Below are 26002 nucleotides of genomic sequence, written 5' to 3'. Positions count from 1 at the left end.
ATGGCACCAGCTAAGCTCTGAACAGGAGAGGCTGATTTGGTACTTTTGGTATTTTGTCATGTTGCCTTCTTTCCAGATTTCCACACAATTCACTGCAATTCATAGGGTAGGAGAGCAGACTGGGATCTGGGGCCATGAATAAAGTATATGCAAACTGCTATACCTAGGCATGAGCAGATGGCAGGATGAGACACAAACACAGACAAGGCAAGGGAAACATTGACAGTGTTCATGTTGCCTTAAAAATGAAGCTGAGAAATCCACAGCCAATTATTGTGACATTTCTCCTCAGCCAAGTAACCAAGTGAGTAATAAGAGAATGAATGAACACTTAGGGGAAAAGATGTCTAATAATTAACAAGCCACTCTGCCATATTAGAATTGAACTATACTAACTGATTAAAAATACAGTCCTTTTGTAGAGTCAAACAAAAGTAAAGCAAACATATTTGGGGTTTCCAAAATTGCCATAAAATAAACAGAAATAATTCTGACAAATATCATAGGTCTGGACCTTACTTTTTTGATGATGCAATAGTATGTGCCTACATGTGAATGTGTATACACATTTATGAATAAATTATATATGTGTTGTATGTGTATATATATTTATAATCCCTCAGACTGTATTGTGATATCCCACCTGTCTAGACAAACATGTGGTCTGTATACACTTTTGCTACCATTTTTTCCCTTAATCTTATGAGATGCATGGTGTTAAAACTCAGATGTGGAATTACAAATTCATTTGTGTCCTGGGAAGCTAGAAATGCCTGCGTACTCGCTCAACAATCATCTGTCCCCCCCACATACTTCTTTAGAGATATATCTATAAGAAAGTAAATCTTAGAGTATGACTCATCCATTCCAGCAGTTGAGCTAATAACTCCCAGTAGTTGAAAAATATCCCCGATAGCAAAGCTGCCTGTCTAAAAACTGTGTTGAGCACAAAGCTCAGGCCTTGAGGGCCAAATGTGGTGTTTTCCTAACTCCTCCCAAACCTGATTCTTAAAGCTACCACGTTTGTTTATTTCTGCAAAGAGAGAGAGAGAGAGAGAGAGAGAGACAGACAGAAGAGCCAGCCTGCCCCATAAGAGCCTGGCTCTGACTTTTCCTCTAACCTTTTCTGGAGAGGATGCAAAAGGTTCAGGCCCTGGAGAGAACTAGAAATCTTTCATGTATTTTTGAGCACATAATCATTCTGATCACCCATTGGAAGGTGGCTTGGAATGTTGGCCTTTTGCACATCTAGATGCTTTCCTTCATTAGGAAAGCTGTCAGAGTGTAGGTGATAACACAGAAAAAGGACAGGAGAGATTTACAAATAAAATATGAAAAGTGGCTTTCTTTTGGTGGTGAGATTATATTTATGTTCTGTATTTTTTTGTACTCTTTCTATATTTTTCATAGTGGACCTATGTAATTTCTATAAACAGGAAAAACATTTAAAATCAGATTTTTCATACTGGTTTTGATTTTTAGTTTATGGTCATGTTAAAATGATATTCTATGAATCTTAGGAAAGACATTAGGGCTTTTCGTTGGAGTTTTACTTTTGATCAGGCAGGGAAAGAGAGATTGATATATTCTTTAATTCAATAATATTAATAGGAATCTTTTGTAAGGAAAGGAGTTCTATGGGTTCAAAACTTGGCTTTGTCACTATTTACCTGCATACTTCTTAATCTCTTATGTAAAACAGGAATAATGGTATTTTACCCTCAAAAACATCATAATAATTATGATGCTTTATCAGCTGCTTAAGTGATTGTTTGGTGTCAAAATATATGTCCTCAATACATCTCCTGCTCAAAACTGTAATCATTATCAGCTCAAATCTAGATTCTGCCCTAGTGTTTAAAGTCTTATATAGCTGTACAAAATTTGTCACTTAGACCTTTCAAAATCTAAGCAGAAATTCTTGCTTTGTAGCCTCATTCTTTACCATCCATGGTGCACAGCACACCCACACCCAAGGAGCTCAAAGAGCTCCTGATCCACCTCTACTCACACCCAGGCCTACCTCAAGGTCAAACTCCTTGTCCAATCTCCTGCATCAGACCAGGATCCTCAAGGGCTGGCAAATTGTCATTGTATCCCCACCCTGTATCCTGCCCTTCGTGAAACAGACATTAGATGCTGACAACTTGTATTTACTTTGGTTTCCAATGTGTCTTTTTGCTGATGAGCCACTAAGTAGATCCTCAGTAAATAATTATTCAATGGAAAAAGAAAAGAGCTCTAATTTTGCAATCTTATCAGTGGTTATGTTAACTAAAAAAGCCTATTTAAGAAAATATTTTCCTGGAAAGAAGGAAATAATTCAAAATTCCTTTTTTTTCATTGATTTCATCATTGGACTCATTCATTGACTTCTGCAGTTACAGAAATTTGTTCATAGCAAACAGCAAAGTATAGTTCCTGACATCAAGGAGTTCACAATCTAGTGGCTGAGATCGATAAACTGGCAATCATTAAAAAATTATATATATATGTATATATATATATACACACACACACACAATAGATATATATACTTATGTATGTGTATGTACATATTGACATACCCACACACAGAAATACACACACAGATATAAGGTTAGGGACAAACTGAAAAAAAAAATTTCCAGAATAGATGATGTTTAAGTTGAGTCTTGAAGAAGAAGCATTAGCTTGGTATTCTAGAAGGGAGTAGAGAAAAAGATCTGTCCAACAAAAATGACAGTATTTGCAAGTCTACCAAGCTGTGAAACACTTTGGGGTATTCAAGAGCATTCCGCTAATTCAAAATAGTTGAAATATGGAGCATATGTGAGTGTGACAGAAGATGGATCTGGGATAAAGTCACAAAGATTTGAAATGTTCATTTTAAAGAGATTTAATTTAACTCTTTGGGCAATGGGAAGCCATTAAACACTTAGAAATCTCAAAGTCACTTTAAACTCAATGTATCTAAACTCAATACATCTAGTTTCCCTCCAAAACTTGCTCTCATCTGGTGTTCCATATTCCAGTGAATGTCACCATCATCTGTGCTGGTTCATAAGCCAGAAACATAAGTGGTATCCTTGATATTAAATTGTCTTCATTCCTGTATTCATCTTGTCCCCATATCACTATGAAAATGTCTCTTTGATCCATCAATTATCTCCTCTTCCACTATCACCACCCTGGTCCAAGTTGTCATTATCTCTCATCTGGCCTATGGTGGTAAAGAACTGTCCAGACTTCCCAAATGTACTGATTCTCCTCCAACCTGATACAGCAAAGCCAGATCTGTTTAAAATGTAAATCTAATCCCACCTTGACCATTAAACATGGTCAAGCTACTACTTTGCAAAGCTCTTTGTGATGAAAACCAAAGACCCTAAAAGCACCCATAAGAATCTGCATATTTGGCCTTTGCTACCTTTCCCAACTCCTATTATCCTGCTCTCGGCTTCTCTCAGCGATTCAAACATACCACATCCTCCTACCCCTACCCCTGCTGCACATGCTATTCCCTCCATCTGGATTAAGCTCTCTTTCCCCCTCCCTGTTTCTCGCCCCTCCTCCATTATCAGGCTTCACTTTCCTGACATCACTGTGTAGGTCAGTTTCTTTTGTTATATATTCATGTTCTTGCATGTGAATACTTGATTGTTTTGGACTCTTTTTTTTTTATCACTATTCTATTTCTAGGATCAAAGATAGTGTCTGACAAATAGTTGGTGTTCAATCTTCAAAAATAATGAATGAATAACATTACCAACTTGTGTTCTAAAAAGTCTATGACAATCACAATGTGAGAAAACAAGTTTGCATGAACAAGATGAAAGGTAAGGAGAGGGTCAAGAAGTAAGTGTCATAATCAAGCCAGAGATGATGGTTGTTTGAGCTGCACATGACAGTCAAATGGAAAGGGGAGAGCAAATCTGAATCCTATCAAGTAGTTAGAATCCTCTTATGTGGGTAAGATTTTATGTTGAAACCAGGACATAATCTATAAGTTTGAAGGAATTCCTAGATGGCTGGCACAGAAATATTTAGATGCTTCTAGATCTTTGGATCAGGAATTTGGCCTCAAAGAAGAAAGTTTGATTTCTTTTAATGTATAAGTTTCTTTTAACAACTACGAGAAAGTATCCTAAAGTAAATTTAAGTTGGTTGTGTTTTGCCAGTATTGATATAACCCCTATTTCTGCCTCCATACACTTTATTGGCCCCTGATCTAAGTAATTCAGCTTGACCCCACTGGGAATGGGAAATGACTATTACCAGGATGTAGCCCACAGCTTCAAAAATATGTCAGCTCTGAGGACCTAGAGCTTTTTATGTCATAAACAGCTTACCTTAGATGAATAAAACGACATAAATGTGCCCAATGTCTTACAAAAGACAAAATTATCATAGCACAGTCTTTGGCCACAATGAATTCCTGAAAGAACATGGGAATAGTAGTCTATTTCAGAGACCTTGGAACAGAAAAGTCATCTTCCTAATTTTTAAGAAAGAATTCGATGGTTTGGCTATGACAGCTCCATGTTCTCACTCTCAACTATCCACACGCATGAGTTAAGCTTTTACACACACATCTCCAAGAACTGGCAGTGTGCTTTGTAGCCCAAGAATGTGCTATTTGCAGAAATTTCTCTTTCACTTCAAGTGCTTCTCTGTGAATGGGCTCATCTTCTTAAATGTGGAAAAACATTAAGGCCATTCAAAGCACTCTGCAAGATATCTATTAGGGATGCAAATGTGCAGGATATGGACAAAACCAGTAGCTCTACTTGTGAAACATTTGAGTTAGGGAAATTTAACTTAGAGAGAAGCGCTGCTACTTTCCACTTGAGAAAAGTTCTTAATTTTTCATATCTGCATATTCTTCTGGCTCCATTTCCTCTCTTATCCCCAGATGTGGTGATGCATTCAGTCCTTGGCATTCTAACTTTCTTATTTTACACTATGTACCTAAGAGCTCTTACTCCCTTTTTTGGCCTCCTTAACAACTCTTTCTCATTGACTTCAAATTTGCATCTGCTTGTCTGAGATTTAGTCCAAAATCTCTAACTGCATACTAGAGATTTCCAATTCAAACTAAAGATGCCATCCATCAAGCTCATTATCTTTTATCTACCCTCCCATACACAGAAACTTTTTTTATCATTGGCAATAAACTTAGTGCAGCCTTCACTTAACACTTTCTAGGCTGTCTCCTTCATATGATTACCAAGTGCTATTGACTCTCCTACCACACCCCACTTCTCTCTAACTGACCCTTGTCCACCAGCATTTCCTTAACCCAGCCTACCAATCACTTTCTCTGCTGACAGCCTTCAGGATTTCTTGCTCTTTGTCCTCAAACACTCTCTCCAAACTGCTCATCACTATGTGGGACCCTTCATTCTCACCAGGCTATCTACCACGAGCTCCTTAACTTCCCCAATCTCCACTCTCCCTGTAAGTATCTGTGACTTTCTATTTCCAAATAAGCAGTTCACATTTTCCCCAATGTGTTTCTTCCCCTGTGTCCTGAGTGATCTTTTTGCTCTTTTCCCCAGAATTTTATTCCATCATTTTTCCTCTTTGATTTCTTCATTTTCATTCATGTAATAACCATTGTTATTTTCCCCTTTGTCTACAAATATTTTTAGATTTTACTTATCTTAAAAGTAAAACAACAAAAAAGGACAACATGCTGCCTACCTTATCATTTTAACTGTTACCCTAGCTTTGTCTTTCATTTCATTTCTATAATCACATTCTCTGTTATTTTTAAACCACTTAACCACTTCGCAAGGGTAATCAGCCATCACATATTAATAAAACCACACTTTTCAAGATCAACAATGACCTCCTAATCACCAAACTCAGTAATCGTTTTTAGTCTTTCTTTTCCATGACTACCCTGTATTGCTTAGCATTTAGCTAATTTTTCCTTTTCTATTTTACCTGGTTTTCATGACATCATGCTCAATGCTAAGCAGACCCCTTCTATATCTTTATGGCTAACTTTTCTCATCCTTTATTGCTTCTCTCGTAGTCTGTCTCTTTGGGTCCCCAAGTTTTCCTCCATAATCTTTTATTGTTCTTCATCTTCTACAAATTCTCCCTTGTTCATGTTTTCTATTGCAATTGTTTCAACTTCAGAACTTAGTTCTATGGAAACAGAATATAGGGGTACTTAAGTTTTTGGTCCCCAGTCCCAGTGCTCTTCCCTCCTTTAACCAATGATTCATTACCACCTTATTCTCCCAAATTCTAAATGTCTAAAATCAAACTCATCTCCACCCAAATGTTTCCACGTCTTGCATTCCTTTTTGTTTGTAGCAGCCCCAGAATTTTTCTAGTTCCCCATTTACTAAGTGTACTAATTTAACAAATATTTATTAAGTTCATATTGTTTAAGTTTCCAAACACCAGAAAGTACTCAAAATGCTTTAAACAGATGGAATTTAGGACAGAAAATTGGTTGCACAGGTGATGGGAGAGCTGAGAAGCCAACCAAGGGATAGTGAGACAACACATAGAATAACACCAGCTAATCTCAGCTAGAAGACTGAAGAGAGGAGGTTTTGATAGAAAGCTCAAGATTTAAGGTCACTGGAGCAAAGCTGCAGCCAAGGCAAAAGCTACAGCAACAGAGAAGATGCAGCTGTTGCCAGAAATGCTGTTTATAGCAGGAAGACAGAAAAATACCCTTGATTTCTTCTTGTCCTCCAACCAGCTAGTGCCTCCTACTGGTCAAACCAATACCAGTAGCCATTATACCCTGAAAAATGCACTCCACAGACACAGGGTGGGTTATACAGAGCTAGTCAGAAAGGAACTGGGAATGTATCTAAAAACAAAACAAGCCAAAGATGTGTCATTCTGCATCCATTCTGGAATTCCATCATATTTTACTCTCATAGAGCACTATCAAGGTTTTACCTAACATGTTGCAACTATTCTTTGTAGAATGTCATTCTCAACGCTGTTTCAAAGAAAGGAGACACGAGTACATCAGTCCTTACATTGTCTCAACAATTCAGGAACTCCAGGTAATATGCAGTCATCTACATCTATCATCTATTTTGGATATGGCTTCTCATTGGTCTGCCTAATGACTTGTGAACTAAATTGTGAAGTTAAGCACCACCAGCCTCCCTTTACAATAAAGAAGAGAAAGGAAAGGGTGGGGAGAAATGATATCCACAGCTCCTGAAGTCCCCATTTCTGTAACTGGTGCCAAGATCATAGCTGATTTTTTTTTAATATAGCAACTTTATTGAGATATACTTCAGTCTAATACACAATTCACTCATTAGAAATGTATAATTCAATGATTTTTAGTGTATTCACAGGGATGTGAAACTGTTGGCACAATCAATTTTAGAACATTCTCATTACCCCCAAATAAACTTGTATGCATTAACAGTCATTCCCCACTTCTTCACACCCCTTGTTGAAGATCACTTCACTTTTGTGACGATCAATTCAAGTCCAGCCACCCCAGCTTTCAGGCCCTCCTCCGGATTCTGAAATTGGAAACATTTACTGTCTGGACTACTCATTTGGATTCCCTATAGTGCTATTCATGTTTTTATGTATATGCTCTGTCTCCCTAATTAGATTATAAGCCTCTTAAAAACAAGCCCCTTGTCTTGACTGAAGAGATGGAAAACATAGTTAGAAGTGTAGCTGCCTCGCTGAATTTAATCCTTTTTTTTTTGTACTTTGATTAACTCAAGTTACTGAGAACTTTTCCCCTAACAGGGATTTTTTTCCCTTAATCATTTCCCCCAAGAAAATAATTCAAAACTGATGGAATAGATTTAACCGATAAATTTAAAGAGTTTTGTTAAAATACAAAAAGGGGACAGATAAGGAAAACACATCAGAAATTATTTGTTATTCTCAAATATTGCCTATAGGCATTTAAGATGTGCTGGAAACAAAGTTTCTTCTACACCAGCATCATAGTGTCTCCTCATTGTAGTATATAACAAAAGGTGATATTAAACCTAATATCAGAGGGAACAAAACTTACTCATTTCTTCTAATAAATGTTAAATCTACAAGTTAAACATGATGTTAGATCTAGTGCACTTGTTAATTAATTCTTTAAAAATCTATGGGGCGCCTGGGTAGCTCAGTCAGTTGTGTATCCTACTCTTTTTTTTTTTTTTTAAGATTTTATTTATTTATTCATGAGACACAGAGAGAGGCAGAGACACAGGCTGAGAGAAAAGCAGGCTCCATGCAGGGACCCCCCCTGGGACCCTGGGGTCACGACCTGAGCCAAAGGCAGAGGCTCACACACTGAGTCACCCAGGTGTCCCTCCAATTCTTGATTTCAGCCCAGTTCATGACGTTGTGGTTGTGGGATCAAGCTCCAAGTCAGGCTCCATGCTCAACGGAGAGTCTGGGTAAGATTTTCTCTCTCTCCCTCTCCCTCACTCTCAAATAAATAAATTAAATATTTAAAAATAAATAAATAAAAATATATAAGTACTTTGGAGCATCTGGGTGGCTCAGTCAGTTAAGCATCTGACTCTTGATTTCAGCTCAGGTCATGATCTCAGGGTTGTGAGATCAAGCCCTTCATTGGGCTCCATGCTCAAGAGAGAGTCTACATAAGATCTTTCTTCCTCTTTTCTGTTCTACCCTCTCTCTTTCTTTCTAAAATAAATAAATAAATAAATAAATAAATAAATAAATAAATAAATAAATAAATCTTTTAAAAAATGTATAAATATTTGTATGTGGTTTTAAATATATGTAAAGATAACTTTATATCTGTTTTATGGGGACTCCTGGGTGGCTCAGTGGTTGAGCATCTGACTTTAGCTGGGCGCATGATCCTGGGGTCCCAGGATTGGGCCCCATATCAGCTCCCTGCATGGTGCCTACTTCTCCCTCTGCCTGTGTCTCCGCCTCTGTGTGTGTGTGTGTGTGTGTGTGTGTGTGTGTGTGTGTGTGTCTCATGAATCAATGGACAAAATCTTTAAGAAAAAAATTGTCCTTATTTTTAAATAAACATCAGAACTCTGGATAAGAGGGCACCTGGGTGCCTCAATTGGTTAAACATCTGCCTTCAGCTCAGGTCATGATCCCAGGGTCCTAGGAGTAAGCCCCACATAGGGCTCCTTGCTCAGGAGGGAGCCTGGTTCTCCCTCTCCCTTGGCCTGCCACTCCCCCTGCTTGTGTGCTCTCTCTCCCACTCTCTCGCTATCTCTCTCTCTGTCAAAGAAATTAATAAAATCTTTTTTAAAAAAAGAACTCTGGATAAGTAAACTTTCTTATCTTTTTCTTTTCTTCCCCCTTTCCTTCTTTCCTTTATTCTTTGCTCATTTTTCCCCCTTCTATTCTTCCTTTCTTCTTATTCCTTCAAATTTCCTTAGGATGACTTTGTCCAATCTTATCCTAAGATTGTTGGGGACAATCTTGATAAACTAAGAGAATTAAAATAACTATAGAGGAGGAAAAAAGTCTAAATGAAATTGGCATCAGGTTTTCTCCATTTCTGTATCTTACAGTCACCATTAAAATAATAACAGTTCATATATCCTTCTTTATATTAAACTCTGAAATAAATCCTTATATTGAACAGTATTTTGAAATATAAAGAATTTCAAATTGGACAATATCAGGTAATATTTCTATAGTACTTTGTGTCTCGAATTGCATGCATATTAGGGATATTTCATGATTCAGTAGAGAAAGATATATAAATGAAATAATTACGAGGCACTGAGAAAATTGTTGGACAAAGTGCCATGGGATCACTAAACATGGTCCTTTATTTCGCAAGTATTTCTGAATGCCATGTTTGTGCCAGGTACTAGTCTAGGTGCTAGGGATACAAATAAAGTATTTTCCCTCAAGAGGGAATACAAAATGATTAATACAAAATTCCTTTATAGTTTGATAACCAATTGCCAGGTTAAAGGTGAATAAAGAATGTTATGGAAGCCAGAGAATGGACCTAGAACAGAGAGGGAGGTTTCAAGAGTGCTGGGAAAACTGTTATAAATAATTTACCCCAGAGTGGCATCTTAAATGATGAGTAGAATATACTTGACCTATAAGGAAACAGGTGTGTGGAGAGAGGAAGGGTAAGAGAAGAGCATCTCAGGCAGAAGGGACTGTGTATGATCTTTACAGAGAAATAAACAGTGTGGTACCTTACAAGACCAAAAACTGGCATCTTTGAATATCAAGGTGCTCCTGAGGAATTTGGAGGAGATAAGATGCAAGTAAAACTGAGAAGCAAATGAGAGCCAGGTTATGGAAACCTGTGCCATGCTCAAGACCTCAGATTTCATCCTGAAGTCAATAGAAAGCTGTTGAAGAAATAAAGGAGAATATTATGATCTGCTTTGGGTTTTAGAAGAATCAGTCTACTTCTGCAGTAGAGACAGGATATACTGGTGGATTGAGAATTGGGAGAAAGTTAAGGAGGTAGAGGGAGATACATGAAGAATCTTTGTTGCAGTTAGATGAGTGCCTGAATCAAGGCAGCGGCAATGGGGATGGGGAAGATAGTAAGAAGGTTGCAGGGAGTTAGCCTAGAAGCAAAAGTGCTTGTTCTAATTGTGCGTAGAGAGTAGAGAAGACAGGAAACTTAGGACTGTAGGACTGTTCTCGTATGTCTGGTTTGTGCAACCTGTAAAGAATTGAGCAGAAGAATACTGGTGGGGGGAGGAAATGAGCTAACTTTTCAACATACTATACTTTACATACTAAGAGAACATTAATAAAAAGGTTGTTGCTGGGTGTGGCAGGGGGACTGATGGTGAGATATGGATGAGATCACTAGAGAGAAGTTAAAGAGTAAGAGAGGAAGGAGGAAAGCTGAACCAAAATAGGGCCCCAAGGATTACCAATATTTAAGCACCCTGCAGAGGAAGAAAGGGCTAGTAAAGGGCAAATAGGCAAATAAGCAGTGAGCAGAAAACTAGAGAGTCTGATAGAACCATATGAGTAGTTTCAAAAAGGAGCAATTGATAATATCAAATGCCACAGGGAGACATGTACATTTGTTCCTTTATGTTTTTTCTGTTTTCTACAATTTTTCCACTCCCAGTCTGTATTTTAATAAATAAAAACTCTAGTACATAACCACATCACTCCATCTTTATCCAATCCTGATAGTTATTTTATTATTTACAAAAATCTATTTTTAAAGCCATGAGGGATGACAAAATTTGTGTTTTAGAAGGTCATTCTGATCGAAAGCAGTTTGAAGGCTCTAATAATAGTCCCAGAGCTGATAGAGAGGAGGGAATGAATTTAGCAAATATGCTGCTAATTGAATTGATAGAATTTTATATTTAAATTAGAGGGAAAGAGTGAATGAGAGTAAAGAGTCACAGATGTTTAGAAGTATCAAGATGGAGGGGCGTCTGGGTGGCTCAGTCAATTAAACTTCGACTTCTGATTTCAGCTCAGGTCATTGTCTCCGAATCCTGGGATCGAGCCTGGAGTCAGGGTCCATGCTCAGCAGGGAGTCTGCTGGAAATTCTATTTTGCCCTCTCCCTCTGCCCCTCCCCCGTGCTTCTCTTCCTCCTTCCCTCTCTCTAAAATAAATAGATAAATCTTTTTTATTTTTTTCAGATTTTATTTATTTATTTATTTATTTATTTATTTGAGAGAGAGAGAGAGTACAAGCCAGGGGAGGAGCAGAGAAGCAGACTCCCAAATGTGCAAGGAGCCCAATGTAGGAGTCTATGTCAGGACTCTGGGATCATGACCTGAGCTGAAGGCAGATGCTTAACTGACTGAGCCACTTATTTCTTAAAAAAAAAAAAAAAAAAAAAAAAAAAAGTATTAGGCTCGAGTATCTAGAAAAATGAGATTTGAAAAACAATGTAGGCAATGGGGTGGGGAAGGGAAATGTAGAAGGTAGTAAAAGACAATACAGCACGTTCTCTGAAGTATTCTCTTTGCTTTTCATTCTAGACATACTCTGGTAGTGATTGGTGCCCATGTTTATGGATGAGTGCACCTCATGATAAGCTTTACCCAATAAATTGTGAGCCAAAGAAATTTGCATCCCTAGTAGGCCAAAGTACTTCCTTGCTTATGTCAGATTATCTAGAGCTCTTTTTCCTCTTGTCCATATTTGAATCCACAGCTCTTCATGCAGTCTTAGTTCTTGAATGACAGCAATGAGAAAACTCCTCTGCAGACCAACAGTAGACACATAACAGGAGTGGAAACTAATCATTTGTTGCTGAAAGTCACTAAGTCTTGGGGATGTTACCTCAACTTAATTTAGCCTACCTTGGTGATGTGCTCCCTAGGTGAACTCATGGACTGCCATATCGTTAGCTGTCACATGTGCACTGATGAATCCAGATCCACAACCCCAGCTTTCACCCCTGAAATCAAGATCCTTATTTCTAGCTGACACATTCATTTCAAATCAACCAATCTAAAATTGAACTCAGTAATAGTGATTACATTTTTTCTAAGCGCTTACTCTGTCCCAAGTTGTTGTCATAACTTTTATATAAATTATATCATTTCATTCACACAATAATCTCAAGAGTAGATGCTATGTGAATCCCTGGTTTAAATGCTAAATCCCAAGGGAAACAGGATGTTTTGTTAAAGGAGATGGAGAATGTGCAGTTAGAAAGGTAGAAGGAGAACTGAGAGGGCCAAGGGAAAAGGAGAGTAATAACCAACATTGAATACTACAAAGAAGTCAAAGAAGGTAGGAATAAAATGATTCCAATGCTTTGTAATTAGGAAATTACTGATGACTTTTGGAGGACATCCTTACTACAATGAGGTACAGAGCAAAGGAGAAATGACATGGAGAGAGCGAATATGGAAAACTCAAGAATTTTGATGACAGATAGCCAAGGGAAAGAAGGAGATAAAGTATTAACTTTATTGTATTATTTTATTATTTAGGCTCAATGTTGAGAGATTTAATTTGGGGATTGTTTTTAGAGACATAAACATGTATACAGGCTGAGACTTTAAACATATGAGACAGAGAATGAGAGAGTTGGTGATGGTGCAAACTTCAGGAAGCACTAGACAGAAATGGTACTAGGGGTCAGGTGAATGGTTCACTGTTAGATGGAAAGTGAAAGTTCCAGTCTTCTGAAGTTGGATAAGATAGTACAGCAGTAGAGGTAGATCTGGATGGAAGTCACAATTCAAAACAGCTCATTTGGGGCACCTGGGTGGCTCAGTTGGTTACGTGTCTGACTCCAGATTTCAGCTCAGTTCATAATCTCAGGGTCTTGGGACAGAGCCCCACATCCAGCTTCACAATCACAAAGCACAAAGTCTACTTGTCCCTCTCCTGTGCTTGCTGCTCTCTCTCTTTCTCTCTCTCTCTCTTGAATAGATCAATAAAATCTTTAAAAAATAAAATAAAATAGCTCATGTTAATAGTACCCAAGATCCTTGTTAATATGGCAAGGCCATCTACTAGAATTTAAGAAGCAAGGAGCAGAAGATACACTTAAATACATTTTTGAACTTTGAGAAATAATGAAGTTAAAAAATAAAATATTGGGGCAGCCCAGGTGGCTCAGCGGTTCAGCGCTGCCTTCAGCCCAGGGCCTGATCCCTGAGACCCGGGACTGAGTTCCACGTCCTGCTTCCTACATGAGCCTGCTTCTCCCTCTGCCTGTGTCTCTGACACACTCTCTCACTCTCTCTCTCTCTCTCTCTCAAATAAATAAATAAATAAATAATATATTTAAAAAATAAAATAAAATATTAAGGATGCAAATTAGAAAATACTTTTTAAGAAAACAGTAAATCTCATAATGAGTGAAGAGTCAGTGCTGATTCTTGGCCATAACCACCTTCTTTTTTTTTTTTTTTAAAGGTTTTATTTATTTATTCATGAGAGACACAGAGAGAGAGAGAGGCAGAGACACAGGCAGAGGGAGAAGCAAGCCTTATACAGGGAGCCTGATGTGGGACTCAATCCCAGGTCTCCAGGATCACACCCTGGGCCAAAGGCAGGCACTCAACTGCTGAGCCACCCAGGCATCCCCCATAACCACCTTCTATTTAATGTTTCATGAAGCTATGTAGAGCAGGATGATTGGAGCTTACAAGTAATCTTGAACTTTATTGTTGCCAATAGTTTTAATTTCCTCTAGGAATAAGCCTTTTATTAGAGCTACTGATTTGTCCCCAACGTGTGACTTAAGTGGCTTCTGAAATTGGGAAGAAAACCAGTAAGGCAGAAAGACCACTGAACAAAGAACTAGCAGATACTACCCCTAAACCTAGTTCTACCACCAGCAAGTCATCATCTCCTGAAAACTGCCTCACTTCTTCACCTACGTAATTATCCATAAGTCCATTCCAGTTCTAGCTGCTTCTATTCCCTACCAGTTCATGTACCCATCTCCATGTATAGCGAAAGGCTTCCAGCCCTTTTAATAGAGATAAGACTCAAAGGAGCAATGCATTTTGGATAAATCCCAAACCACAGCATTAGTCTTTGCTAACCAAGAACTTGGTCTTTTAACTGTAAATATGTCCTCAATGGTCCCAAGAGATCATGGATCTGAGGACCTTCTGGCACATGTGCTGGCTGGCAGAAGCATTGAAGTCAGACAGGCTCCCAATGGAATATACAAAATTGAGTATGATCTATTTCTGTCTGTGTGGCTGTGAGTAGTATGTGGTATGTGTATGTCTGAGTGTGTGTGTGCATACGTGTGTGTGGTATAAATGTATACCGAGGCATACATTAGTATGACACAAAATGCTATAATAAATAAATCCTACAACTTAATATAAAAGCTGTTTCTTCTCTCTCGTGTAACAACCCAATTCAGGTGTTCCTAGTTAGTGAATGTTTTCACCTGTATTCAGGAACCTTCATTCCTGCCATCTCATGGCTCTGCCATTCCCTAAGGTCTCAGAGTTCACTGCATCCAGGCAGAAAGGGAAAGGGCAGAGAAGGCAAGCCCACTTCTTAAACCAGAAATTATACATATCTCTTTTTTTTTCAGTTTCTTGATGAGTACTGATCATATGACCTCACCCTGAAGCAATCAAGACTGGTAACAGCGACACTCAACAAGACACCATTGTTCAGCAGTATGATAGAAGGTGAAGCATAAATGTTTATGGGCAGTAACCACCTCTGCACAGTCTGACCCTCTGGTGCACCCTTTCCCTACAAGTAAAACACACTCACTGCTTCCCTAAATTGGTCATCTCAAAGTCCCATCCAGGCACCATGTCTGGGACAAAGGCCAGGATCCCTTGGTGACATATGGTGTTTGGGGATAGGTGTGTCTCCTATATACCAGTGACCCATAGTTCACTGAATTTATTCAAGGAATTAAAATTTCCTTGTGTAAAAGGGAGAATGGGAGATTTCACAGTAAAAAGCAACCCTTCCAAGAGGAAATAAAGAATCTCTGCCTTAGCAATGGAAAAAAATTTGCACTTGGACTCTGCCTCTGTTTATTCTGAGGAGTTTCTTTCTATTATACTCTATGGTCACCTTTGAATTGGGCATTGGGAAGTGTTCCCTTTTGGGGGGCTACACAGTTTCTTTAGCCCATATCCTACAGGTAAATTAGTAGTCTTCTGGTTGACTTATAATCACAGGCTTTTTTTGAGTCCAGGCTTGTGATGACTTTAACAATACAATTCCCTCAAAAACTTACTGGGCTTCTGATCCACTTGTTTCTATTTAGCTCCATGTGCCAAGAATCTGTGACATTTTATCCAATACTGCTTAATTTCATGGTCTTCTTGCCACTATGTCTTTCTTTCAGCTCAATGGTAGTAGCCTCTGTGAAGTCACCTAAAAAAAAAATAGATGTTGATGGGAAGTAAATGTTCTTAATAAGTTCTTAATTAGTCTTAATTATAAGATTTCTGCTTTACTAAAAAAAAATCACGAGTCTTTGTTCAAACTTCTTTTCCTTTTCGTTACTCAGTAATGAGCACTAGATTTTTCCAATCCAGAAAGTTTCCAAATTTTGACGATCTTTCCTGTTATTTCTGTTCAAAGTCTCCAACTCTTGCCTAAACTCATCTTCCAGTTTCTGGTGGTATTCCTTGGCATGTGGCTGCATCACTCCAGTCTCTGTCTCTGTGGTTATGCAGCTTCCTCCTCATTTGTGTGTGCATGTATGTGTGTGTAAAATTCCTCAGAGACTCCCTTCAGTATTTCTTTCACTTCCATCATGACTAATATTTGATCACAAAACTCCACCCAACTCAGAATTGTCCACAGCTGAAACTCACAACTTAAAATAATGAAACGTAGAGCATATTCAGGGCTTCCTGTGAGGCTACTAGTTCCAGAATCCATATTAGTTAAACAGTTTCTTATTTCCTTCTACTGAAGAAGGTGTCTTTCTACTCTTCCATGCCTCAATGCCCCCTTGCAGGCTTTGGGAATTTATCAGATAAAATTGCTCACCCTGGCCTCCCACTAAAAAATCAACAAGGAGAGGAGTTTTAGGGACAGACCTCTAAGCTGTGTCCTTGAGTGAAACAGAATGTCATTCCAACTCTGTGGCTGCCTTATTAAGCAGGTAAAATACAGGAGTGGGTTGAGACTCTGGGAAGAGAGAGAATGGAAAGAACACCTGCTTCTTGTTCTGTTGTCTCTATTTTGGCAAAGCAAACAAAAGCCCAAGACTTTCATATACATGAGGTTGCCTTTGTTGTAATATCTTGTAAAATAAATTGAATCTTTAATGTGCAGTATGCTTCCTGCCCCCTCCCAAACTTTCACTATCAAGAAGACACAGTATCAAAGGACTGTACACACTCAATTTCACGAACCAATAAACACAGCTTTTGCATTAATTACCATTTTCAGTTCCTTGGAAAGGAGTGACAGCAGTTATCAGGAAGATGTTTATTATTGCTAGGCTTTATCTGATGGAAATGAAGTCCTACCAGTCACAAATTGAAGATTCCCAAATAAGGACCAGCTATCAAATGAGAGAACAGGGCTGGCTGCTTCCAGATAGCTCGTCACATTTTTATTAGCAAGAACAGGCTACAAATAAAATTTCTTCTTTGTGTAGCTTTCTCTCCATTGGATGCTTAACTCAACAGGATGCCAGTATTTCTAGTTCTGACTCTGACTCTCAGTTCAGATGTCTGTTGGTAATGATCACACCCTGTGACCCATGCTCTGGGTCATCACTGAAGGATTCAGGCAAGGCTTAATCTTGCCCAGGCTGGATCAGTCAGAGGCTGTCTCCTATGCCTACTGGCAAGGCCTGGGGACTGACATTCACTTGCGGCTGAGTTGAGGTCATGGCACAGGTGAAGATAGAAATAGTATTTATTTCTGCTTCTGAAACTCCAGTGCTGCACTAGGACCTTCCCTTCCATATTTCAAGGGCCATTCAACCCTTCTTTTCATTTTTTGAGCTTCTCTAATATCTTTCCAATGAATTCTTTTTTTCTTTAAGCTAGAAATAATTTTTTTATGTTTCTTGCAACCTAAAGAAATCAAATTAATATTTCCTTTGGGATGTAGCTGAGAAACCACCAAGCTGATTATATTTTCAGCTAATTATATTTTCAGCAAAATAAGCCTTAAATCCTCCTGGAGAAAGGTCTCAACATTTTCAGTGTATGTATATTACCTTCTCACTCTCTCCTCACTTCCGGCTCAAAATTTATTTTTTTCAAAGGACTTGAAATTCATTATACTCTTTCCAGAGACTTGCCCTATTTCATATCAGAGTACAATTGGAGTCAGGGATACCTGGCAAGAGATAGAGTGTTAACTAGAGAACAGGGTTAAAGAGACTCCTGTGTTTTGGATGCTTATCCAGAAACTTCTGACACACCCCACCCAACACCCCCTACTCCCCAAGGCAGCTTCACAAAATATTCCACTGGCACCTCAGTGGAGTTCTGGCAAGAGCTACAAGCATGGTACCACAGTATCTTCTGTGCCATTCACTGAGCCATGGCCATGCCCTTTCCAATGAGGTCTGGATCTTAGTTCTGAAGGATCCTTTCCCTGGGGGCTCTATCTCAGCCATTACTTTCACTATTTTTATACTCTTTGGAGTTTTTTCCTTCCTAATAGCCAGTCCCTCATTACAGTAATCCTCTGTTATAGAGTACAGTTTTTTATATGAAACATCTTTAATAATTCCTGTGTAGTTTCTATATTCTAGTTAGACACTGACTGGCAGGTAGCATTAGCATCATATATTAATATGGTGGTTAGCTTTACACATCAACATGACTGAGCCATGAGATGCTCTGATATCTGATTAAACATTATTTTTGGGTGTCTATGAAAGTGTTTCTGGAAGAGATTAGCATTTAAAGTAGATGATCCTCCCCAGCGAGGGTGGACATGATATCTGTTGAGAGCCTGAATAGAACAAAGAGGCAGAGGAAGGATGAATTAGCTCTCTACCTGATTACTTGACCTGGGACATCAATCTTCTTCTGCCTTTGGTGCTTCTGGTTCTCAGCTATTGAGGATTTGGGCTGGAATCTACATCACTGAATCTGTCTCTCAGCCCTTCTAACTACACCACTGGCTTCCTGGGACTCTAGCTTATAGGTGGCAGATCATGAGATTTCTCAGCCTCCATAATCATGTGGGCTGATCCCTTATAATTAACCACATTATACATAAGTAAATATAATATAAATTCATCATTTACCATTATTTGTCATAAACCAATCATTATCAATAATATAAATAAATAAAAATCATTTTTATATATCTTATTGGTTCTACACTTCTGAAGAACACTGACTGATATACTCATTTTAGGGATGAAGAAGCTGAGATTCAAATAAGGTAAGACCAACCCATGTAATGACCTATATAATGAATTTCCTTTTTAACACATTTAAAAGAAAAAAATGTATGCATAATACATAGATCTCTGTCTTCTTACTTAAAAGATATAAAATATAATGTTACTTTTTTGGGGGGAAAGAATCAAGGAATACAAAGTTTATGCCCCTATACTCAGTGGAATGGATTGGAATTTTTACGTTTAAAAAAGTTCTTTTATGTTTAGATTCAGAATATTTTGCCACTTTTCATGCTGTCAGGATGTGTTTTCTTCTGAAATTATAACTGGTGCTTTTGCAACTGTAAATTCTTTTATCTTCTGCTGTTTACACTTTTTCCATTGATATAAGCTAATAACACAATAACTAACACATTAGAATGAGAGCAAATAGGCTTTGAATAAAAATATGAATTACTCCTTAAGAACTTTAGGTGTTTGGCATATAATACTTGACCTCTTATTTGAAAAAGCATAATGCTCTTTTTCAGAGATTATAAAAGTAACTTGTTTTCATTACAGGAAGTTGAAAAATCAATCAAAATAGAAAATTTAAATGATAACAATGCCATTTCTTGGTGAAATAACTTGATTTCTATATCCCAAGGAAGCTAAGGTGGACTCCTGGCCCTATCACCATTCTGTGTCTGTCTGTCACAGCCCACTTGAGACAGGCCTTAAGAAGACTCTCTGATTTGCAGGAAATGTGACTCTTCATTCCTGCAAGTTTGACATCTCTAGAAAAAAAAAAAAAAACTATTCATCAGTCAGCCTCTCAAAGCCCCAGAGAATCCAAGTCTATGGGGACAATCACAAGGCAGAGAGGTACACCCTTTCAATGTGCCAATCCCACACTAATTTGCTGTCCTTCAACTTGTGGCACTTTAAAAAGCATAAAGTCACCCTTTTATTAGATAAACATATTCTATCCTTATGAAAAGAAAAGTTGTTACTTTCAATCTTAAGAATTCAGTTGGATTATAGCTAATCCTGGATCAGTGGTTCCTATGCATATAAAACTATTAAGAAAAAAATTGTTCCGCCTTGGTGAAAATTAAATGAAAATGTTGCACATGGTGGTATCTGATAAGCCTTAGGAAGAAACATCCTGCTGACACAAGTCTATTATAGTTGTGTGCTGGAAAGATAAAGGATAGAAGGTGAGAAAATAGTAACATTCCTCAAAAACAGGATCACAGTGAACAAAGGGAAATTGATAAAAGATGATCCCGGTGAATAAAAGGTCTCTCAAGTTATAGGTCTATGGGTCCTGTCTCATTATCTCTACTGAGCATCAGCAGTGTGTTCCCTAAGATATTTAACTGTTAACCATGAAGTTTCTGTTTAAACTCTCAGGAATATAACCTTCAACCACAAAGCACATAAAATTCACAAAAAGCTCATACAAATTTTTGATTTATGAACTAAAATCCATTCCCATAATTTATCAAAGAACACTCCAAGCCTTCCCCTTGAAAGCCGTTTTTATTTAAACATCATTGACTACCTCTGTTAAAGGGATAACCTTACACCTCTGCATCTAGTTTTCTCCTTGAAGAGGTACGCAGTAAAAGGTGTCTGCAAAGTCTAATCTAAATACACGAAAAGAAGACCACTTTCTTCCATATTCCTAAGTACTGGTCTGCAAACAACGATTCACTGGTCTGTAGAGGCCTGAAGAAAATAAGGAAATGGTACGTTCATTCAACAAGAAATTATCAAGCATCTATTTTGGGCCAGGTTAATAGCTTTTTCTCCTAAATGCTAAATATATTTAATTTTATAGACATCTATTTTGATATCATATTCTTTCTACTGCTTTGGGGTTAAGATGTGGTGATGAAAATGAAAATGAAATTGGCTCTTTTAAGCACCCTGAATCGGCAAAGTAAAATGTTAGCAGCCCAGCGCCAGTAACCCAATGTGTATTTACAATGTTACTCCTCCATGAAATCCAAACTAGCTACAACCATTGATTGTTCTCCTACCCCAACTATGTCTATTCATCACTATACCTCTAACATCTAACCTGTGACTCCCAACTTATATTTATTCAATCAGTGATTACTGACTGGATGGATGGATGGATGGATGGATGGATGGATGGATTGATGGATGTGTCCATCTGTTTAAGCCAGACAATTCACTGATTAGAAAAACCCAGTGGGGCAGCCCCGGTGGCTCTGTGGTTTAGCGCCACCTTCAGCCCAGGGCGTGATCCTAGAGTCCTGGGATTGAGTCCCATGTCGGGCTCCCTGCATGGAGCCTGCTTCTCCCTCTGCCTGTGTCTCTGTCCCTCTCTCTTTGTGTGTCTCTCATGAATAAATAAATAAAATCTTAAAAAAAAAAAAAAAAGAAAAACCCAAAGTTGGACTAAATCCAACTTTGCTGAAGAAATTTAGTTTTCCTGACTGAATCAGGAAACCAGTTTGTGCCACATGTACCTAAGTGGTTCACTGTCCTTCACTCATCAACATCACCATCATCATAAGGTTGTCATTATTATTATTAATTGCTCAGCATATGCTGTCACTCCTCTATGTACTTTGTGTGTAGTAAGTCATTTATTCCTCAAAAGGAATCTCTAAAGAAAATAGTTTTATAACCTCATTTTACAGAAGAAACGGGCTCACCAGAGAAGATAAGAAATGTACTTAACTGAAGGAGTCCCAGATTCCATTCTTAATGACTTCATTATGCTGCCTCCCTTTTACAAGAACTGTAAGAAAATAAACCAGAAGGGAGTACAGAAAATTCAGCAGTGACTTCCAGTGCTCACACACCAACCTCTGTCTCATGTGGCATGATCTGCAAGTTCTAACTCATAGCAATATAATCATAACATTAAGTAATGTTTATATTTATTTCATAATGTTCTGATATTAATCATAACATCTCACCACATTTTATTTATTTTTTTTAAATTTTTTTCTCACCACATTTTATTTCCAAATTTCCTTCTGCATTTTTTAGGCACATGCCTCAGAATACATTCTATTCCCAAGCCTGGTATTATGTACTGTTCACAGTAGGCACTCAAAAATATTTTTTAATTCAATTAAATTATTTTAGAGTTGCTAAGATTCAGATCTCACAAACGCATTCTGTAAACCCACACGACCAAACTGGATGGATTGAGTATGAAGGTTTAAAGCACAAAGAAGCAAAGGGACAATTCCTGACATAATGGAACACCTTGAGGGATTAAAATAAACATGTATAGAAATCACCTGAGGCTCTCAAAACTTGATAAATTATGTCAGCAAAACCAGGAAATACACCATCTCTGACAAAGCATTGAGCAAATCCTCATTATACAATACTTTCTTGGTGCATTGAAAGCACACCATTAACAGCATTTAACCAATGGCTGTTCAAAGTTATGTAAATTATTGCCATGACAACTATTTCTTCAGCAATAAAATTATGGAAACCACAATTTCCCTGGCAGATAGAAGAGCTTTATCATTTGCTATTCAGAATGAGTTTAAATGTTCATTCCTCGCAGTCATCAGAGATAAGACACCTGTGTGGCAAGGCAGCCACCTTCTAACTTGGAAACAGGGGTGCTCCAGAAGAACACAGGAAGTAGGCTGTTTTAATTGCAGGAGGCTTTGTTTCCCAGAGGCAAACACAGAAAAGATGGTGGGAGTTCCATGCATCTCCACAAATGCCTAAATTACCCATAATTTGGCTAAAATGCACTACAGTTGGGAGGAAAAGAGGAGAAAATACTGTGTTTTATTCATAATTGAACAGCAGAAAGAAGCAAGAAAGCGGAGATAAGAAAGTCAGTCTGAAAAAGAACCTCTAGAAGTATCAGAGCTTCGAGGCTGACCACAATGGTTTGTTATTCTACTCTGTCCATGACATTCATCTCCAGCCACTCTCTCTAACCCTCTCTGCTCATGTCTCACAGACGTTTTCTCTCTTCCTCAATCTTTGCTGGCTCCTGTGAGCTCAGAATCTCTAGACATGCTGCTCCTTCTGTCCTTAAAGCTCCCCTCCTCCACCCATCTTCCCCACATCACACAGCTGCTCATCTTCAGATGTCAAACTAGAGGCCCATGCACCTGACAGTGGGCTCTTCTACAGTAACATAGCATCCTGGGCTGGGCATTCATGCATTTGTCTCCATAATTACTAAAAATTATAATTTGTTACTGAGTATTCCTTTTATCCCATCTCCACAGCTAGACAACTAGCTCCACGGGGACCCTGTCTATCCTGGTCACCTCTATGACCGCTATTACATATTACATAGCATACCCTGTATTCAGTAAATATTTGTTGTCTTCATGTATTTTTAAAGGAACTTTCCCTTTTCTTGATAAAACTGTTATATTCACATGATCCTACACCTTGCAGTGGTTTGAGGAGATTGTCTCAGAAATGCAAAAGAAGAGGAAAAGGATTTTCCTTAGATGCCTGAAAACAGAGACCTTAGATTTTTCACAGTGGAATAAGCAATGGAAAAAAATAGCTAAAAGCAATGGACAAACACATACCCTGCACTTTCTCCTTTCAAAGGAAAGAAGCAACTAATAGGGAAGAATCTGTTGATTTATACAATTCCTCGAACTGACCAGAAGGAAACATCATGTGGGGAGCCTAAGGCTGTGCGAATCAGAGAGGGGAAGAGGGAATACTGAGTAAAATGAAGGCAAGACATATCTGTCATTTCGTTTGTTTAGCACAAACACAAATTGGAAGCTTGTAGCTCAAGAAATGACTTCTCAGGGAAGTATTCCTTTGACTTGACAAACACTGTTTAGCTTATCTTATTTTTTATTTTTATTTTTTTTTTATTTTTTTATTTTTTATTTTTTTTTTTTTTTTATTTTTTTATTTTTTTTTTATTGGTGTTCAATTTACTAACATACAGAATAACACCCAGTGCCCGTCACCCATTCACTCCCACCCCCCGCCCTCCTCCCCTTCTACCACCCCTAGTTCGTTTCCCAGAGTTAGCAGTCTTTATGTTCTGTCTCCCTTTCTGATATTTCCCACACATTTCTTCTCCCTTCCCTTATTTTCCCTTTCACTATTATTTATATTCCCCAAATGAATGAGAACATATAATGTTTGTCCTTCTCCGACTGACTTACTTCACTCAGCTTATCTTATTTTTTAAATCTCATTCATTGAATACTTTTTTTTCCCCAAACACCTGCTATGTTACTAGGTCCTGAGCTAGGTCTCAAAGATACAAGATTAACATGATAAATTCTGTAGGAAAACTCATAATGAGTGAACAGGACAAATAATTATGAGGCAATGTCAAAGTCCTGTGCTGAAACTGAATCAATCAATAAATCATTGCCTGGGCTTGCCAGAGGGCAAGAGGAAATGAGAACAGGGTCAAGAGAGCCACCACTGAGCAGACATGGCTTTTAAGCTGGAAGTGAGAGGAAAAGAAGTTTGTGTCTGGGACAGGGAAGGAAGGCACTCCTGGATACAAGTGGGAAAAGTGTGTGCGAGGTGGGGCGGTCCCGAGCACCTGGCATGTTTGAGAAAAAAGAAGTGGTTCTCTGTGGCTGAAATAGAGAACATATATCATGGACCAGCAGTCAATGAGATTAGGCTGGATCTTGAGGAGACTTAACAAATCATGAATTTTAAATTGCATAAAGACTAATGATATTTGAAATCCTTTTAAACACAGACACATTCTTTCAGGAAATCTTATGCTGAAGTCCAGCATATCAATTAGAAAATGACAGCTCTTCTGGGCTCCTGAGTGGCTACCCACAACCTTATCTCCCACTACCATACAGGGTTATTCTTTAAAGCCCAAAATCTTTGAAAACAACACCAGTGGACAGCACAGAATCATTCAGGCAGAGCAGGTGCCCCATAAATAAACCAGTGAGAGTCACATGATCAGGTAAGGTCTTCATTTATTGCTTTAATTTTTGCTTTTGCCATGAAGAATGAACAGGAGACAGGAGAGGAGACTGGCATAGCAAGGGGAAGGCACGCTTATTAATAAGCTGAATGTGGCAGAGTGTTACCCAGAGGAAGAGCTTTTGTTCTGGTTGCTATTTCCCCCACTCTCCCTGACATTGCCTCTCTCTGGGAAGTAGGTGATTGCTCCTAAAGCAGAAGTCATCTTCTGATCTTCCCAGCTGAAGTGTGAAGCACAATGTGTTCTAGGCAAGAAGGGAGAGTGGTCCAAAAAGGGGAAAGGGAGAAACCTTCACATTGGAATGGAACTTAAAATGAGAGTGATAGACCAAGGGTTTCATGGATGTGAAGCTTATACAATTTAGTGAGTCTCCTTTAAAAAATAAAAAAATTATGGGTGTGCCTGAGTGGCGTAGTCAATGGAGCATCTGACTTGGTTTCTGCTGGGGTCACGATGTCATGGTCATGAGATAGAGCCCCCCCTCGGGCTCCACGCTCGGCAGGGGATCTCCTTCAGAATTCTTTCCTCTTCTCCCTCTGCCCTTCCTATTCATTCTCTCTCTCTTTCTTTCTTTCTCTCTCTCTCTCTCATATAAATAAATCTTTAAAAATTTTTGAATATACAATTAGATTTAAAAATAAATTTAGGAGGAGAAATCATAGCAGATTATAAATTTTAAAAGCATTTAAAAAAGGAAAACATTACAAATCCATAAATATAGTAGCTTTACTTGTACAACTACTTTTCTTAAAAGAATTGTCTCACACACCTATGTGAAATTGCTTTTGCTTACACTTTTCGGCCGCATACTCTTCAATGATTTTTTCATATGACATTTGTGTATTTTCAATATAAAAGGTGGATAATTCAGTATTTCTTCTAGCATGGTCCACTGAATTTTGCAGTATCATGATCTTTATTTAGGTTTAGAAGCATTTCTTGCAGCTCTACACTCCTTTTGGTAAGATCATGTAAATCTTTAGAATTGTCAAATTTAGGAAATCTCTATCAAGTCTATATTTTATATATGAGCTGGAGGATTTCAGGTCATTTCAAGCTTTGTTTTTGTTTGTTTTGTTTTGTTTTTTTTGGGGTGACCAATTTTAAATACTCTTTCAGTGATGATTCCTACTGACCCATTTGGCACATCAATGTCTTCACTGTAGGGTTGCATTATGCATTTACAATACAGTCATCGAAGTCACTATTTTATGTCAAAATGGCAAGAAATTTATATACATTTTTTAGGTTTTTTTATTTATTCATGAGAGACACAGAGGCAGAGACATAGGCAGAGGGAGAAGTAGGCACCATGCAGGAAGTCCCATG

The 26002-nt window shown here is 38.2% G+C and overlaps 1 long non-coding RNA gene across 8 annotated transcripts in view; it reads right to left on the bottom strand.

Moving 5' to 3' along the window:
* The window catches only part of LOC140633725 (uncharacterized), a 106007-nt gene that overhangs the window by 54914 nt on the left and 25091 nt on the right, over positions 1-26002 (bottom strand). For 7 of the 8 annotated variants that reach the window (XR_012031323.1, XR_012031314.1, XR_012031315.1 and 4 more), the window contains 2 exons: positions 17584-21484; positions 15634-15773 (listed from right to left, as the gene is read on the bottom strand). This is a non-coding gene — a long non-coding RNA (uncharacterized lncRNA). The remainder of the gene's footprint in view (positions 1-15633; positions 15774-17583; positions 21485-26002) is intronic. The other variant, XR_012031328.1, reaches the window with a different exon arrangement.

Source organism: Canis lupus, chromosome 1 (genome assembly GCF_048164855.1).
Source record: "Canis lupus baileyi chromosome 1, mCanLup2.hap1, whole genome shotgun sequence".
In the NCBI taxonomy this organism is placed as follows: Eukaryota; Metazoa; Chordata; class Mammalia; order Carnivora; family Canidae; genus Canis; species Canis lupus.
This window is presented reverse-complemented; position numbering and strand designations above follow the sequence as displayed.